This window comes from Trichosurus vulpecula, chromosome 3 (genome assembly GCF_011100635.1).
Source record: "Trichosurus vulpecula isolate mTriVul1 chromosome 3, mTriVul1.pri, whole genome shotgun sequence".
In the NCBI taxonomy this organism is placed as follows: domain Eukaryota; kingdom Metazoa; phylum Chordata; class Mammalia; order Diprotodontia; family Phalangeridae; genus Trichosurus; species Trichosurus vulpecula.
The window spans coordinates 365,509,332-365,523,508 of NC_050575.1; the positions used below are offsets into that span (position 1 = coordinate 365,509,332).

A 14,177-nucleotide genomic window follows, 5' to 3' on the forward strand; every position below is an offset into this window, starting at 1 on the left:
TATATCTGTGGCTGTGCACAACGTTCTCCTAGCTCTGCTCCGCTCACTCAGCATTATGTCGTGTAGGTTTTTCCAGGTTATTACGAAGTCTGCATCATCCCCATTTCTTATGGCACAGTAGTATTCCATCACCTTCATATACCACAGCTTGTTCAGCCATTCCCCAATTGATGGGCATCCCTTTGATTTCCAATTCTTGGCTACCACAAAAAGAGCTGCTATAAATATCCTTGTACATATGGGTCCTTTTCCCACTTGTGTGATTTCTTTGGGATACAACCCTAGAAGTGGTATTGCTGGGTCAAAGGGTATGAACATATCTATAGCCCTTTGGGCATAGTTCCAAACTGCTCTCCAAAATGGCTGGATCAGCTCACAACTCCACCAGCAATGCAACAATGTTCCAATTTCTCGGCAGCATGAACCTGTAGGCTCGGAGAGTGCTCGGTGAGGAGCTGCTCCAGACCAAGGCGGAAGCGGCTGGCCGGGAAATCCACGTGGGAGATGGGCTGGGAGAAAGCTGGGCGCCCAAAACCGGCAGAGATCCCCAGGACTCCCAACACAGGACGGCAGTCTGTGGGAGCGACGAGAGGCAGCGCAACGCCACCGGCCGTGAAAACACCCACTCCTGACACTTGGAAAACCCAGGAACTCGGCTTCTTGAATTTCCGGAAGACTCAATGGCCAGGTAAAAGGCTCTAATCCTTCCCCCCCTCACCCAGAGAATTCCTCGGGGACAAAAAAAAAAAAAGAAGGCTGGAACTGAGCAGAAAGTAGCGGGGCTTCAGTGGCCAATTCTACTTTTTAAAAGTTGTTTTCTTTTTCTAAGCTACTGACACTTTTTTTTCATAATTCTCTTGCATCACTCTCATTTCTTTTCCTAGTTTTTCTTCTACCTTTCTTATACCTTGCTTTCTTACCTTTCTTAAGCTCTTTTATGAGCTCTTCCATTTTTTTTTTCTGGGCTTGAGACCACTTCCCATTTTATTTGGAATTTTGACCATAGGTGCTTTGACATAGTTGTCCTCTTCTGAGTTTTTCTTGATCTCCCCTTTCACAATGATAACTTTCTACGGTCACATTATTTTGGTTCTTTTTTGCTCATCTTTTTTTGTTCTTTTTCATTTCTTTTAAATTCGAGCTCTGCTCCCACAGTGGAATGGGCACTGTCTCAGGCTTTCTGTGCCAGAAAGTACAGGCTGTGACTTTGTCTGGTGCAGTGCTGAGGGGATGGGATGCGGGGTGACTGGTACTGCTGGGCCTCATAAAGGTCTCACAGCTTATCTGGGACTTAGCCAGGGTCCTAGTGGTTGTGTCTGTCATATGCTAAGGCTGGTGTGATTTTTTCTGCATTTCCCCAGGGTTACATTGAAGCTTGTAGAGGTCTGGTTGCAGATGGCTGCCTTTTTGCCCAGGGCTATGCTGAAGCATGTGACAGTTCTTAGTGCTAGAGTCTGCCCATTCCCCTGGCTATGCTGAGGCACATGGGGGAGGGAGGGAGACAGCTTGTGTTTGCATTTGCTTGCTCTACCTCACAATGGCCTCAGGATCTTCTGCTCGTGTGGGATTGCTACTGGTTTGCTGTCCTGGACTACATTCCCCTTTTGCCTAAGTGAGACAAATCTTTCTTGCAAATCTTCCAACTTTTGTACCTTAAGAGATTGTTTCACCCTGTCTTTTGCTCCTTCTGCTGTTATAGGACTTCTTTTGGGGTGCTGTTTAATGGTTGTTGGTGAATATGGGACACTCGTGGCAATTTACTGCTTATTCTGCCATCTTGTCTCCAGGAAGTCCTTTATTGAGCAATTTTTACATGGTATGTTCTCCAGTCTCATCACCATCCTGGTTGAATATCCACCTCCTCTATTTGTCTTTTTACACATACATTCACCTGAGGAAGGCATAGTAGTCTAGATTTGACCTAATGAGAGTAAAATACTGCACAACTATTCTCTCCCTCCTTCTGGATTTTATGTGTCTCTTTAATACAATCTAATATTTAAAAAAATACTTTTTAATGCAAATAAAACTGTTGATGTATATGGAGCAATTAAAATACCCAGAGCTTTTTCAAAATTTTGGTAACCCATGCCTCCTAAGTTTTCTACTTTATTATTTGATTTTTGTGAACCCAACTATAGAGTTCCACATTTCTCTTCATTAAATTTCATTTAATGGACTTTTCTACCCTTTCAGGCTAATAGTCTTTCTTTGTTTTTATCCTGATCCCATTATCCACTATGTTATCAACCCCTGCAAGGCTGGTGCTCCTTGTAAGTTTAAAAACTATCCAAACAAAGGTTTTGTCTATGCAATTGATAAACACTTGTGACAAGTCCTTGGGATCTTCCACTAGAAATTCCTTCTGAGTTTCATTAAAACACTTAGGACAACTTTAGAGGTAGCTAAGTGGCATAGTGGATATAGCACCCAGCCCTGGATTTAGGACAATCTGAATTCAAATCTGGCTTCAGAAGTTGCATATTTGTGTGACCTTAGGTAAGTTATTTAACGTTGACCAGCAAAAAAATTCACTTAAGACAACTTTTTTTTTAAATTCTTAAAGAGTTGCAACTTTTTATTTTTTATTCATTTATTTTTTTAAATTTAAATTTATTTAATTAACATATTTGGTTTTCAGCATTGATTTTCACAACAGTTTGAATTACAAATCTTCTCCCCATTTCTACCCTCCCCCCCACTCCAAGATGGCGTATATTCTGGTTGCCCTGTTCCCCAGTCAGCCCTCCCCTCTATCGCCCCTCTCCCCTCTCATCCCCTTTTCCCTTCCTTTCTTGTAGGGCAAGATAAATTTCTACGCCCCATTGCGTGTATCTTATTTTTTTAGTTGCATGTAATAACTTTTTTCTTTTGAACATCTGATTTTAGAACTTTGAGTTCCAAATTCTCTCCCCTCTTCCCTTCCCACCCACCCTCCCTAAGAAGTCGAGCAATTCAACCTAGGCCACACATGTATCATTATGTATAACCCTTCCACAATACTCATGTTGTGAAAGGCTAACTACATTTTGCTCCTTTTCAACCCATCCCGCTTTATTGAATTTTCTCCCTTGACCCTGTCCCCTTTCCAAAGTGGTTGTTTTGATTACCACCACCCCCATCTGCCCTCCCCTCCATCATCGCCCCCCCTTTTATTTTATTTTTTTTATCTTCCTCCCTCTTCTTTCCTGTGGGGTAAGATACCCAACTGAGTATGTATGGTATTCCCCCTCAGGCCAAATCTGATGAGAGCAAGGTTCACTCATTCCGCCCTCACCTGCCCTCTTCCCTCCTCCCACAGAACTGTTTCCTCTTGCCACCTTTATGGGAGATAATCCACCCCATTCTATCTCTCCCTATCTCCCTCTCTCAGTATGTTACTCTCTCATCTCTTAATTTCATTTTATTTCTTTTAGATATCTTCCCTTCATCTTCAACTCACCCTGTGTCTGCACTCTCTCTTTTACATATATATATATAATATATATATATATATATATAATATACATATATAAACACACATATATATATATACATACATACACATACACATAGATATATACACACATAAACATTCACTCATATATATACATAAACATATACATATATATATATATGCATATTCCCTTCAACTACCCTAATACTGAGGTGTCATGAATCATACACATCATCTTTCCATGTAGGAATGTAAACAAAACAGTTCAACTTTAGTAAGTCCCTTGCAATTTCTGTTTCTTGATTACCTTTTCATGCTTCTCTTGATTCTTGTGTTTGAAAGTCAAATTTTCTATTCAGTTCTGGTCTTTTCACTGAGAAAGCTTGAAAGTCCTCTATTTTATTGAAAATCCATATTTTGCCTTGGAACATGATACTCAGTTTTGCTGGGTAGGTGATTCTAGGTTTTAATCCTAGCTCCATTGACCTTCGGAATATCGCATTCCAAGTCCTTCGATCTCTTAATGTAGAAGCTGCCAGATCTTGGGTTATTCTGATTGGGTTTCCACAATACTCAAATTGTTTCTTTCTGACTGCTTGCAATATTTTCTCCTTGATCTGAGAGCTCTGGAATTTGGTGACAATATGCATAGGAGATTTCGTTTTGCGATCTATGGATCGATGGATTCTTTCAATTTCTATTTTTCCCTGTGGCTCTAGAATATCAGGGCAGTTCTCCTTGATAATTTCTTGAAAGATGGTATCTAGGCTCTTTTTTGATCATGGCTTTCAGGTAGTCCAATAATTTTTAAATTCTCTCTCCTGGATCTATTTTCCAGGTCAGTGGTTTTTCCAAGGAGATATTTCACATTGTCTTCCATTTTTTCGTTCCTTTGCTTCTGTTTTATAATATCCTGATTTCTCATAAAGTCACTAGCTTCCACTTGCTCCAATCTAATTTTTAAAGTAGTATTTTCTTCAGTGGTCTTTTGGACCTCCTTTTCCATTTGGCTAATTCTGCCTTTCAAGGCATTCTTGTCCTCATTGGCTTTTTGGAACTCTTTTGCCATTTGAGTTAGTCTGTTTTTTAAGGAGTTGTTTTCTTCAGTGTATTTTTCAGTATTATTTTGGGTCTCCTTTAGCAAGTCATTGACTTGTTTTTCATGGTTTTCTCGTATCCTTCTCATTTCTCTTCCCAATTTTTCCTCTACTTCTCTAACTTGCTTTTCCAAATCCTTTTTGAGTTCTTCTATGGCCTGGGGCCAGTTCATGTTTTTCTTGGAGGCTTTGGTTGTAGGCTCTATGACTTTGTTGTCTTCTTTAGGCTGTATGTTTTGGTCTTCTTTGTCACCAAAGAAAGAATCCAAAGTCTGAGAGTGAATCTGGGTGTATTTTCGCTGCCTGGCCATATTCCCAACCACCTAACTTGACCCTTGAGTTTTTCAGTGAGGTATGACTGCTTGTAGACTAACGAGTTCTATGTTCCACGTTTGGGGGGGAGGTGCCAGCTCTGTCAGACCTGCACTGCTCCTTCCCCAAGAAACCCCAACCCGAACTGGGCTTAGATCTTCGGCAGGCTGTGCACCCCTGCTCTGATCGGCCACTTAATTCCTCCCACCAGGTGGGCCTGGAGCCGGAAGTAACAACAGCTGGAGCTGCCCCACCTCCGCTGCCCCCGGGGCTGGAAGCCGAACTGTGAACTCCTTCCACTCCCGCAGCTTTTCCCACTAACCTTCTCCGCAGTCTTTGGTGTTTGTGGGTTGAGGGGTCTGGTAACTGCCGCAGCTCACATATTCAGGGCGCTAGGGCCCCCTCCACCCGGCTTCTGGTCTGGATGGTCCACGCCGCTCAGGCTGGGCTCTGCTCCACTCCGTTCCCAGCTCCCAGCTCCGTGTGGAATAGACCTCACCCAGAGACCATCCAGGCTGTCCTGGGCTGGAGCCCTGCTTCCCTCCGCTGTTCTGTGGGTTCTGCCATTCTAGAATTGGTTCAGAGCCATTTTTTATAGGTTTTTGGAGGGACTCGGTAACGGAGCTCACTCTAGTCCCTGCTTACCAGCTGCCATCTTGGCTCCGCCCCCCTTAAGACAACTTTTAAAACAACTGTTTCACTCACTTCTAGATCTATTTTACTGCATATCTCCATCTTATTCAGAAGAATAACATAGAGAGGTGGTTGTTGAAAAGTGCATTGTTGGTAATATAAGAAATAATATTTCTATGAAACCTTTCTAATTTACTTATATATTTACACTTAAAAAATAGGATGAGTTTAAACCTAAATGATCTGTTTTTCATGGAGTCCTTCTGCTAATAGTGATTACTGCCAACCTTTCTAAGCTCCCAAACTACTACTTAGGTAAGATGTTTTACAATTTGGACCCAAATAGTAATCAGGTTCAGTGGCCCATAATTTGGGAACTCTATCCACTTTAATCTTTTGATAATAAGTTCCATATTTCTGCTTCAAAACTGTTGCAGCAACTCCTTTATTCTCCAAGGCCTTCTAAAGTCCACTAATAATGGCTAAGCAATCATGTGTCTATTATTTCAATATTTTAGGGAATAGTTTCCTTTAGCCTGGTGATCCAAACTCATTGAGGGCAGCTAGCTCCCATTTGATTATACTGTAGGTTTCTACTCCTTATTTGATATTATGATTATTTTCTTTTCAATACAAAGATGATTCCCTTAGAAGCAACAACACAAAACACAAGCAAGATAAGATAACCAGCTCTTCCTTCACTCTTCCTTTACTTACTTGTCTCACATTATCACTCTATTTAAAAAAAAAAAAAGAAGGGGGTGAGTTAACCTTGGTTTTCACTTCATTATCTTGCCCCATCCTCTTCTTTTGTTTAGGTCTGCGATTTTATCAGCTTAGGGAATTTACTATGTGAAAACTCTCTTCACAATTGCTGAATAGGTATATTTCTATACCTTATTGTTCTAGAGAACTATGTTAAATGCTTTGTCTACAGCCAAATAACTATGATATGTCAGAGGGAGGAACTTAACCCAGGTCTCTATGACTATTTTATTGCTTCTATCTACTGTCAAACAATGACTTTCTTCTTCTAAACATTGGTACAGCTCATTATCCATTTGCACAAACTGCCTAAGTTTCATAGTATAATGGACAGACTCAGCAGTAATTTATGCAACTTCATGCCCTAGTCTGGGAATCATTTAATTTCTCCTTTGTGGATTATTAAGTATAGTTATATATTTAGTATAGTCATGGCTTGCTTTGAAAAGGTGAAGTAGTATTCTTCCACTTCATGAAATCAGCACCCAGATATCTATAAAATTTTGTCATGAAAATATCCAAGGTAGAAGCAAAATGAGTCAAATTGTGATGTGACCATTGAAAACATTGTATGAATGCATGAGGCAAAAATATCAAAAATGTAGTTAAGATTGGATGTGGTCTGTATAAATCCAGAGCCTTAGGATCTGGGCTATGTATAACATGAACACACACACACACACACACACACCTGATAAATAAATGAATATGTGTATACACATATATTTATCACATATGTCTTTATCATTTTATATAAATTATCATGTGAATATATACTTAATTGTGTACTTATATAATGGAATATATTATATTATGTGAAAATATAAATATGTTAAAGTATAATATTAATTATTTTCATTTGAGTTTTTAGCATCTAAAGAGTGTGTTGTCATAATTGATCTTCAATAATTACATCTTTATTGATTTTTTCATACACAAAACAATATGTATATGCATATGAGTGATCTTATATATATTTGCACATATATACATTGTTCACATATATACACATATGTGTGTGTGTATATATATATATATATATATATATATATGTATTGTGTATGCACATATGTGTGTGTGTGTGTGTGTGTGTATAAACCTAAGTTCTATGTATATGCGGTGGTGGTCACAAAGCCACTAATAACCTAATTTCAACTCCCTAAGAAGAGTCATTTAATAAAGGATACATATGTTACAGATATTAAAAGAAGGGCATTCATCTTGCTCTCCTCTTGCAAAACATGGAGTTGTTTTGATTCAATTATAGTGCTGTTCTGATTAAATTATTTGCTTAAACTCACATAAGTTATAAATGACAGCGGTAGGCCTCAAAATTTATATGATGTTGAAGTTGGATTTCTGTTTATCTTTAGGCTCATTTCTAGCTTCAAGGGGTCTCCCCTAATCCTCTATTGAGAATTTGATGAACAGTTATTATCATCATGCTATGTATGCTCCATAAATTTTCTCAACTCACGAGTTCTTCTCTCACCATTCATCTGTCTGGCCTGAAAATTTTCATCATTTTATTGAGTCCTCATCAGTGGTGGGATTCAAAGAAATTAACAACTGGTCCTCCAGGGAACTTAGCAGAGGCTCCACTGCTGCAGCTGATTTGGTGGGCACAGGCACCCGTGCTAACAAACAGTTTCCTGAAACTCAACCTAAAATGAAGTACTGATTCTGCTGAACTGGTGTGAACTGGGTAAATCAAACCCCTAGTCCTAATGTGACATTGTCCCTTTCCCCCAACCCCAATCCAGTTTCCTTCATCACCATAGTAGCCCTTCTATATACTTTTTCATTTAATAGACTCAGGCATGATTCATTTCTGTTTTATAGTTCTCTTCATAGATTCATATGATGAGTTTGAATTCATTCAGTCTTCTCATGTTTACATCTACAATTCTCTGAATATTTTAAATATGGAATAATAACAGTATTTATTAATTAAAAGATAATATTAATCAAATATTGGATAATACATAGATATATATGAGCAGCATTCTTTCCTCAGTTACTTCCATAAAATTATCCTCCACCTCAGTGAGATTTTGATTGAGTTAAGGCTGCAAACAGTGGTCCTTGGGGAATTATGAGAGGGCTGAATCTGTAGTAAATATTTTCCCAAATGTCAGGACAATTCTCAATCAAACTGATTAAACTTTTGTATTCCTTCTCTCCTTTTCTTACTTTCTCCTTCTTTTCTTTCTTCCTTCATTTATTTATTATTAAGGCATATTAAAATGAGGTAAATTGTATGAGTGATAGTTCTTGAGTTTAATGTTTTCACTTTCTGTAATCGGCTATGTCCTAAACTATGAAAGGATTTCTTTTTCATTTTTTTTTAATTTTTAGTTTACAACACTCAGTTCCATAAGTTTTTGAGTTCCAAATTTTCTCTCCCTTCCTCTCCTTCCCCCTCCTCCCCAAAAAGTCATGTAATCTGATATAGTTTTGACATAAACCTTCACATTGAACTTATTTACACTATAGTCTAGTTGTAAAGAATTATAACCAATGGAATTAATCATGAGAAAGAAGAAATGAAACTAAAAAAGAAGGAAAAAAAAGATAGTAAATAGTTTGCGTCAATCTGCATTCAGACTCCATATTTCTTTCTCTGGATTCTGCTGAACTGGATGCGCATATGTTTTTCCATCATGAGTCTTTTGGAGCTGTCTTTGAACCTTGCATTGATGAGAAGAGCCAAGTCTGTCAAGGTTAGTCCTCACAGATACTGTGTGTCTGTAATGGTGTACAATGTTCTGGTTCTGCTCCCCTCACTCAGAATCAGTTCAAATAAGTCTTTCTGTGTTATAATGAAGTCCATCTGCTACTCATTTCTCATAACACAATAGTATTCCATTACATTCATATACCACAATTTCTTTGGCCATTCCCCATTTGATGGCCATCCCCTTGATTTCCAATTCTTTGCTCCCACAAAAGGAATTGCTATAAATATTTTTGTACATAGTGTTCCATTTCCCAATTGTGTGATCTGTTTGGGATATAGCCCTAGAGGTGGTATTGCTGTGTCAAAGGGTATGAACATTTTTAAAGCCCTTTGGACATAGTTCCAAATTGCTCTCCAGAATGGCTACATCAGTTCACAACTCCATCAACAATGTAACAGAGTTCCAATTTTCCTACATCCTCTCCAGCATTTATGATTTCCTTGTTTTGTCATCTTGGCCAATATGACAGGAGAAATGTGGTACCAAAGAGTTGCTTTGATTTGCATTTCTCTAATCAATAAGGATTTAGAGCATTTTTCATATATCGATAGATATCTTTAATTTCTTCCTCTGAAAACTGCCTATTCATGCACTTTGACAATTTCTCAATTTGACTCAGTTCCCTGTATATTTTAGAGATGAGGCCTTTATCAGAGACACTGGTTATAAAGAGTCTTTCCCAAATTTCTGCTTCCCTTCCGAATCTTTGTTGCATTGGCTTTGTTTGTACTTTTTTTCAATTTAACACAATCAAAATCATCCATTTTGCATTTCATAATGCTCTCTGTCTCTTGTTCAGGCATGAATTCTTCCCTTCTCCATAAATCTGATAGGTAAACTATTCCTTGCTCTCCCAAATTACTTATAGTATAAGCCTTTACTCCTAAATCATGAACCCATCTTGACTTTATTTTGGTATATGGTGTGAGCTATCGGTCTATGCCCAGATTCTGCCATACTATTTTCTGGGTTTCCCAGCAGTTTTTGTAAAATAGTAAATTCTTAATCCAGGAGCTGGATTATTTGGGTTTGTCAAAGAGTAGATAGCTATAGTTATTGACTACTGCATCTTGTGTACCTAACCTATTCCACCAAGTTATTTCAGTACTTCACTTCTTCTTCTGCTAGCTTGGGCAATTTAAATATTTTTAAATTTTCATCCATTATCCTAAGATTATCAAATTTATGGGCATACAATTGGGCAAAATAATTACTAAATATTGTTTTAATTTCCTCTTCATTGGAGGTGAATTCACTCTTTTCATTTTTGTTACTGGTAATTTGTTTTTTTTTTCTTTTTTATAAATATAATTGACCAAAGGTTTATCAATTTTATTATTTTTTTCATAAAACCAGCTCTTAGTTTTATTTATTAGTTCAATAGTTTTCTTAGTTTCAATTTTATTAATCTCTCCTTTGGTTTTCAGTATTTCTAATTTGGTATTTAATTGGGGATTCTCAATTTCAGTCACATGCCCAATTCATTGGTTTCCTTTTTATCTATTTTAATCATGTAAGCATTTAGAGAAATAAAACTTCGCCTAAGAACTGCTTTTGCTGCATCCCATAAGTTTTGGTATGTTGTCTCATTATTGCTGAATCCAACTTGAATGAAGTTATTAATTGTTTCTATGATTTGTACTTTGGCCCACTCATTCTTTAGAATTAGATTATTTAGTTTCCAATTAATTTTTAGCTTGTTTTTCCATGGTTCTTTATTAAAAATATTTTTCCATCATGATCTTAAAAGCATAAATTGACCATCTCTGCCTTTATTCACTAGATTATGAGGTTTTTATGCCCTAGTACATGGTCAGTTTTTGAGTATGTGCCATGTACTGCTGAGAAAAAAGGTATGTTCCTTTCTATCCCTATTCACTTTTCTCCAGAAGTCTATCATATCTAACTTTTCTACAATTAGATTCACCTCCTCAACTTCTTCCTCATTTATTTTGAGGTTAGATTTATCAAGTTCAGGGAGTGGGAGGTCTTACAGAGAGGTTTACTGTCTATTTCTTCTTGTAACTCCCTTAACTTCTCCTCTAAGAATTTGTATGCTATACCACTTGGTGCATATATGTTAAGTATTGCTTCACTTTCTGTGGTCCCTTTTAGCAGGATATAGGAAAGAATTTCCTATGTTCTCAATGCCTTCTAAGATTTTGTGGTGATTTTTTTAAGTTGTGTGTGTGTGTATGTATGTGTGTTTACAAATGCATATGTGTGTATCAAACAATAGCCAAAAAGGATGATTAGAAATTAGAAATGTATTGAAGCAAATATAATTGTACACTGCCAGAGTCAAGCTTGAGAATTCAGACTTTTGTAGTTTCCATTCCATAATAGAACTCTCTACATACAGCCTCTATGTGCAATGATTTGGGTTACAAGCACTTTCAAAATAAATGAAATTGTGCAGCAGCTCTGTTGACAACCAAATGTAAATTGTGGAAATACTTATCATTACATAATTTTTAAGACACTATTGCCTCTGCCACTGTTCCTTTCTTTGATGTGGTATATCACCACTTAATAATAAAACAGTTAATATTGGAGACAAAACAGACCTCTACACTCTGAAAATTCTTTAAGAAAATCTACAGTAAAGCAAGACAGATCAGTCAAATCATGCACAGTGGATACTCAAAGATGGAAAATGCTTCTTTCAGAGATTGTGACAACCCTCATTCTGGTGACCTTCTCACTCTGATAATACTTTTGTTCCTAAAGTGTCTGCCTTAAATAGGTGAGTTTATCCCCTAAACCACATCTATTTATGTATTATCCCTTCTTACTGGAATATAATCTCCCTGAAAGACAGGAACATAAATAAGTACAAGTCAGTGACCTTCTCACTCTGATACAATTTGTTATTTATAAAAGATACCATATAATGTCCAAGTTGAAATAACATTAAAAAGAGAAATCATCTAATCTCAACCAAACATAAAGAAGAATAGGAAGAAGACTAGGCAGTCTATTATGCAAACTAAATTACACACAGGAAAGTTCCATAAATATGTGGGATTAGCAAAGAAGGTAAATCAATTAGGTATGGTACATGGGAATTTGTGAAATCACATAGATCTTACTATTATACCTTTATGAATATCATTATTTGCTTCTAGTTATCAATAAAATTGTTTTACCTTCTTTGCTAATCTGATTTTTGAACAAATTTTTATATTTTCTTTCCTTAGTGGAATATAAGCTCCCTGAAGGCAAGGAGCATCTTTCCTTTTACTTATATTTGTATTTCAAGTGATTAGGAAAGTGCTAGATATATATTAATCGGTTAATACATGTTGATATCTATTTATAAAAACCATCATGAAAGCAAACTATTTGAAACAAAAGTTTCATTCAGTGATGGAATTCATTTACTATTTCTCCAGGGAATTATGGAATAATGCTGTAAATCAAAAAAGAAGAGATACAATAAGAATATGCTTAGATTAAAAAAAATTAACTCCACAAAGACAGGGAAGGAGATCATTTGAAATTTATATTGGCATGAGAGATGTTAATTAAGTTTTATGTTAACTACTTTTCTAATGATTTGGCTAAAAGTATCTAATGATATTAGGCTTTGTTAGTAGAAGTAGAACATGCATTTCTTGCCCTCTTTAATGTGGATTCCATATTGAGAGTCATATTAATCTATATCAATGTTTTTATCTATATCTATCTTTCAGTCTTATCTATCATGCTGTAGATGGGTTATTAGAATGATGGGTTGTAGGGAAGCCATTTTACCTACAACATGCTTTAAGAGATTGGAAAAAAAATTAACTGTAAAAAAGATATCTATGGAGAAACAAAATTTCCACCTTCACCATTGCCTTGTGGCAGAGGGAATAAATTTGTTCTTTATTGTTATAATGGAGAGATCTAGAACCAAAAGGTGGAAGTTAGTTGCAAGCTGATTTTAACTCAGTATTATGAAGACTTTTTAATTTTTTTTCTATTATTTTCCTAAGTAAAGATTTTATTAACCTTATTTTCAAACTTTAATTCCAGGCTTGTTCAGCATAGTTAGGCTGCAAAGAATGAATTGTGTATAAGCAATAAATGAAAAGAGGTGCAATGTCTAATGGGCTTAAAAATATTACAGATCTAATTCTCTGGATCCATAAACAAAAACAAAAACAAAAAAGGAAAAGAAAAAAGTAGTCACATGATATAAAATAACAGCTCCATATAGCTTTCAAGTTTTAACTTTCAGAAGTTGATACTCAATTCAGTTTGCCTCATTTTTAGAAGCCTGATAAAAATTCTCAACAAGATCTGGAACTTCATCATCACCATCCTCCCCAGTGCAAGTGGTACTTTTCCATTGACAGGTTGTTTGTGCAGAGCCTCTTCCAGTCTGCTTAAACTATTTAGACTGTCAGCTCCTAGCTGGTTTAAGATGCTGGGGAGCATTTCTGTTAGCTGCTTTGGCTCAGCATGGCCTATAATAGTGGCAGCATTTGCTGCCAATGATGCCTGAACTTTAGGGGTATTAAAGTGGATCGCTGTTCCCTGGATGGTAAACATATTCACCTCTTCAATACCAGAAATAAAGAAACTCCTAGTTTCTTTAAGGAAAGCTGAAGTTTCCTATCATCTGTGGTAGCTGTTATATGAATCCTATTCTTCTTTCTTCAAGCAGTTCCTTTCCCACCAATGAGCACTTATGCCTGCAACTTGGCAAGTTTCTCTTGGTTCATAATCATTTCTTTCGTCTTACCAGAATGGAAACAGAGCTGTGCAGATGACCAGGGGAGTTATTTTCAGGGTAGAAGGTAGAAGAGCCAAAGACAGGGGAACACATGCAAGGTAGCAAAGTGGCAGCCAGAGAGGAAGCCATGAAGACATTTTTAAACAAGAGCCTAAATAAACATCTTTTAGTGATGGTGTAGTGAGAACTCTTGAATTGGGCTAAAGGTTAAATGAGATGACTTCCAAGATACTTTCAAATTGTAGATACAACATGGTATTTGGTGAATGATGGTCTCCAACAGGTAATTGACTGTGATTTCTCAAAGAAATTTTAGTAACATCTGCTCTCAGAATTCCTTGTGAACTTTTCTTCAGAACCTACATTTCTCTAGCATTCTTACAAAATTGATGAGGAGAAGAAACACACACAAATATGAAAGAATAGCCACTCTGATCGGGTTTCATTCCTCAGCGCAAACTCTGAATGGT

The 14,177-nt window shown here is 36.8% G+C and overlaps 1 pseudogene; it reads right to left on the minus strand.

Annotated features, from left to right (window-relative positions):
- Nucleotides 1-13,224: 13,224 nt before the first annotated feature.
- LOC118844716 lies at nucleotides 13,225-13,702 on the minus strand (annotated as a pseudogene).
- Between the last annotated feature and the right edge of the window lie 475 nt (nucleotides 13,703-14,177).